Genomic DNA, 5,651 nt, shown 5'->3' on the forward strand with positions numbered 1-5,651 from the left:
TAACATTTCACAATTTAAATAGCTGGTTTCAAGGTTGTTAGCAACATGCTCTTCCTAACAGTAACTGCGTTTCCCCCTCTCTAGCGGGCTAGAGGGACTCAGCTTCTCCAGTGCTTTATTCACTCCTCCAAACAGACCGTAAACCTTAATGTTCGCTGATGTAGAGAGCAGCGGGGGGCACGTGCAATTATTTTGGAGTGCTTCATCTTTCAGAATTGGCAAGAAATACCCTTTTGCTGTTTTTCCTTTGTGTTGGGGAATTAAATAAAGTAACTTTGGTTCGCGTGACTCTTAGTTCTCATGTCTCTCTTTTTATCGTTCTAGTTGTCCATCACGAGACAACTGACTCTGTGAGTCTATCCATCCTTGCCACGATTCCGCTTTGCAGTCAGGTAGCCAGCTCTCCTGAAGTGTCTTTTCACTTGGCACAAATGAGGTTAAGGACAATCCGACTTGTCCAATAAAATAAAATACTGAAAATGTTATTTATTCTACCACTTCCACCCTCCTGAGGAAATTATTAATTCATCTGGGGAACTGAATACACCCTTGGTTCTGGCACCCTTAAGGTGCCACCCACTGATGGCGTCCATCGTCAATGCTAACATCTCTGGAGCTCAGACACATCCTGCTTTCAGAACCTATCTGATTCAAAAAAAAGAAAAGAAAAGAAAAGAAAAAAGGACATCAACACTTTGGTGTTATTTCCCCTCTGAAAACTAAGGTACTTCCTTTCAACAGGCCAAATCCAAACAGTCTGTGCTGAAATGACTCACTTCACTTGGAAGGACTTTGAATTTACCCCATTATAGTTCAGAATACAGCACACACAGGGTATTCGTTCTCCCTCTCCTTTTCCTCCCATGTGCTGAGGAAACAAAGCGGAAAAGACGGAATCTATCCATGGCATGTGAATTTAGTTTTCAGGGTGGAAAGTCAGAATAGCATGTAAGGCAGTAATGATCCCGGTTACCAAATACTAAATTTCTTTCTTTTTTTCTGCTAAAACAGGGTGGTTAAGGTGACCATAAATGTAAGAATGAATACTTTCCAGTAATTGTGCAGGCACTCAAAGTATTCGTTCACAAGCAAGGAAACTAAGGCACAGAAAAGCAGTGAGTTATATACACTTGTCTGAAGGAAATAATTTGTAATCACAAAAATACTTCTCAACCACTGTCAAAATTAGCTCCTCCATTTTCATGACGGTCAGTAAGCGTGTCCTGCGGCTAAATGGGAGGCGCGCCATCCCTCCTCACCTATGGGACCAAACACGGGCTGAAGGTGCCTGACTCACTCATAACGAGGCTTTCACTCCTCCCATGTCTCAGTCTCTGTGATTCAGAATCAAACATTACTTTGTTTTCTCTCAAAAGAATGTCTTAAGACAATGCCCTTTCTGGGCCAGTGAAGCGTAAGTAAAATCTTACAACAGTGGTTCTCAATCAGGGACAATTTGTTTTTGACGGTGTTACTGGCATCTACGGGGTAGAGGTCTGGGGTCCTGCTAAACCCCCCGCAATGCACAGGACAGCGCCCACAGGACAGCGAGCACCTGGCCTAGTGTGTCAGCAGTGCCAAGATGGAACAACTCTGTATTAGAGGAAAGCTGGTACAGATCCCTTTTTCCTAATAAGCTTATGAAATACTTTTATCATTCAGCCATTCACCAAATATTTACTGAACATCTATAGGGCGCTGTGAGGAAGAGAACAAGGTCACTGCCTTCCTGAGCCATACGATTCAAAGAGAAAAAAGATAAGTAAATAAATAAACAAGATAATTGCAGGCTGTGGTATATATTGGAAAGGAAATAAGTGGTAACAGTAGAGGGTAACTGGAAACCAGGGGATGCTTTAGATATAGTCAAGGAAGACCTACCTTGCTGAGGAAATTACGATGTTTTTGTCAGCAAATAACAGAAACTCCCAATTCAAGCTGGCTTCAACACTAAGGAAACATATGGTTCACCTAACTTAAATGCAGAGGCAAGCTGGGTTTCAGGGTTGGCGTTAAGTCCTGGGCTCCAACTTCTATCCAATGCTGTATGCTAGCTACCTTTTCTGTAGTAAGGTTATTGTGATCTCAGAACCTCACAAGATAGTGGCTGGAGGACATGGGAGGAGGTGGAGGGCACGGAGTGAGGAGGAGCAGAGAGGTGATGCTCCCATCCCAGCATTCTAAGTGATAGTACCGAGAGTCACCTGGTTGGGCTGAGTGCATCACGTGATCACCCCTGAACCAACGACTGTGATGAAGGGAAAAGGAATGTGCTGACTGGCTCAAGCCAAATGGTGACCATCCTTGGAACCAGGTCTGGTACCAGGTTCACCTTAGTAACTAAACAAACACTGAGTGGTCCTTTGGGAAGGGTGATGTGCTTACTAGTTGGCATTCAGAAACCTCCCTCTGTGGGAAATGAGATTTCGACTGAGCCTTGAAGGATGAGAAGAAGCTGGCCTAGCCAAGAGCCTAAGAAGAGCTTTCTAGGTGGGCCCAACGAGCACCAAAGCCTTGAGGTCAGCAAGGCCACCGCTGTTCCAGCGGTGAAGTGGTTCACAGCGAGCTTGGGGTGGGGGTGGGGGGACATGAACATTATCCTACAACCACATTGGCCATAAAATATGACGGTCCTTTTTAGGTTAGAAGAAAAAACATGTAGTCTTTTTTCCTTCAGGATTTCTCCATGTATTCCTATTTTTAGGTGATCATTCTTTCTAAAATAACTTCAAATCAAGAAAAAATAGATTTTACAGCCACCAATTAATTTTTAAATAAATTTCAAGTTAATATATGAGAAGGAAAAACCCTTTAGAAAGCAAATATTGAAAGAGACTGGAAAGGATAAGATTTCAGATACCTGAGCATTCAGATGTACTGGCATTATAGACAAGCCAGACAAAAGGCATCTTGATTTAGAACAAGTTTGATACTCCTTCTGTAACTCCCAGCACCTGGCACCGTGCTGAATACAAAGACCACAAAAATACTGACTCACCAGAAGGTGAAGGTCATGAGCACTTTCATGTGCATTATTCTATCTATGCAACCACGCTGCCCATCTCTTCCTCCCTTTCAAGGACACCTCTCCCAGCTCTTTATATCTACTGCTCATCATCTCTTTGAGATGCATTTTTGTTTGGGCTTTTCTTCTTTTATCTTTGCATTTTTGTTTTATCTTTGTTGTTCTTCGGGTGCTGTCTCCACTTCTAGTTTTAAGAACTCTCTCGCTCTCTAAGACAAATATGGGGAAAAACCCAGTAACTGCACTGGTAGCTGCTAGCAGACAGGGTAACGTCAACTTAATTCCCTGTTTACCTGTGGATCCACAATTAGACAATTCGTTGGGACTACTCTTATCTGGTGTTAGTTTCATTCTAAAATTTGACACTACGATAGAAATAGTGTGAGAAACTATTTATGTATTTAAAACATAATAAATCAAAATAAATAAAATGTAATTAAGTAATAAAAATGACAAGGATTCCAAGCATACAATAAATGTAATATTAGATAATAAACGTGGTAGTTCATATGGCCCCTACTCACTCACCTGTTCCAACACACGGTTAAGGTGGACTGATTAAATAAAAGGGGGCTACACAAAGGTACAACTCAGTGTCCAAGCAGCACAAGTTGAGCTACAAGTTCTGGCACTAGCTTTTCTTGAATAATATTACTGTTACTATTACTAAAACTTACTGAATGTCTACTACCATACTAGCTGTTTTATTTACATCTGATTCTTCCAAAATCCCCAAAAGATAGGTATATGTCCATTACAGATGCTGAAATGGAAGCTCAAAGAAGAATCTGAAGAACATTAAATGGGTATCACATAATAATGACATACGTTTAGCACTTTACATACCCTTTCCATCATTAACACATATCCTATGAGGTGGAGCACAGGAAAGCTTAGTAATTATCTCAAGGTCACACAGCTGGCAAATTAATAAATCTGTATAGCCAAGATTCTATATTCTTCAAGATTCCATGAAGGAGAGCTGGGGGTCTTACAAGCAGTACTATAAAGTGCTAACAGTATTGCCCGAGGATTTGAACCTGATCCAAATCCGTCTGGCTCCAAAGACCAAGAACTGTTCCTTTCTCTTGTCTGCACAACAGTTTCCCCACATAAATGTGGGAAGCTGACCAAAAAATCCCCAAGTTCTGTTTCCGTTCAAAAATGTTATGATTCCATGGATTTTAATACAAGGTTTTGATACGCAAAAAAAGTGTGTGTGTGTGTGGGGGGGGAATTGTAAAGCAAAACAAAAATAATTATAGCTAGCTGTATTTTCAAATTTAAGAATACAATCACCTTTAGAGACCTACTATTTCATTAAATGGTTCTCATTTTAAAGACCAGTTAACCGAAGCAATGTAAAGGTTAAGTAGCTTGTCTAAATGCTGGGCCAAGCACACAATTGACTTTATATGTAACATAAACCTGGCCTTCTAGCCTCGTTTCTGATTTAACCTTCTAAGGATTGCCGTACTCTTCAGGGCTTTAATTATTCTAACTTCAGCTCGAAATTCCTACATATTTCATCTATATTTCTATGTGCCTGAGGGAGAGTAAGCAAGGAGCTCTCAGGCAAACTTAAAAGGACACAGAAGGCTGTAAAAGACCTGATAACAGCAGCAGAGTGCCACCTTTTTTTTCCTTTCTATGCTTGTCTCTTTACTGAAAATAATAGGGACATAGCTATTAAAGAAACACAAGCTGTTTCAGATCAAATAAGAAGCAAAACTTATCTAATAATTTACGGCTCAGGAGTGGCAGGGTAGACCAAGGCCTGCTCACGTCAGATGTGTCAAAAGTAAGCAGACAGCTTTCCAAATTATGCCACATATAAAACCCGCTTAAAAAAAAAAAGAAAAAGGAACATTTCATTCCACAAAAGACTATCCTGCCGCTGATAAATTCAGTAACATTTAATACAAACCCTGTGCTTGTTACTAGAAATTTAAACAGAAAATCCTCCTTCTAATTTCTAATTCACCAGCTGTGGGGTAATTTAGACAATAGTGGAAGCGGATACCGAGAAAGCAGGGTAAAGAAATAACGCCATCACTGAGGAATGCGCACAAAAGCGCTAGAGGGAAGCCGGCCTCTCCCGCGAGTCCCCCAAGACAAAGCCAGCTCCCAGCACGCTCTGCGGCCGGGACTACACATCCCAGCATGCAAGGCGACACCGTCCTCCAGCCTGACTACGGTTCCCTACACGCTCCTCTGAGAGCCGGTCGGCCTCCTTGGCGTCCGGGCGTCTCGGGTCTCTGCAGAAGTAGGGATGTGTGTCCCCGCCTGCTCAGCCTCTCCTTCGAGTCTAAGGGTCGGACACCATCGCTCATTATTAAATCACGAAGATTACGATTTTTCGAGTCATTTTTCATTGTCCATTTTATTAGGACAGCGAAGAGCCCCTAGCTAGGGAGGGGCGGGGCGTGGGCGGGTCAGCTTGGCCTGCTTGAGCAAATAGCGCCGGAGCGGCTGTCCTGCCGCCATGGCAACGACTGTCGTCCCCAGAGGGACCAGCCACCCATTGGGTAGAATCTTTCGAGAAGGCTCGAGAAGAAGGAAGCGGAAGTGGCACGTGGAGGGGCCGGTGGAGGCGCCGGTGAGTAAATGCCGCAGATTCTGGAAA

Source organism: Camelus dromedarius, chromosome 13 (genome assembly GCF_036321535.1).
Source record: "Camelus dromedarius isolate mCamDro1 chromosome 13, mCamDro1.pat, whole genome shotgun sequence".
NCBI classification, from domain to species: domain Eukaryota; kingdom Metazoa; phylum Chordata; class Mammalia; order Artiodactyla; family Camelidae; genus Camelus; species Camelus dromedarius.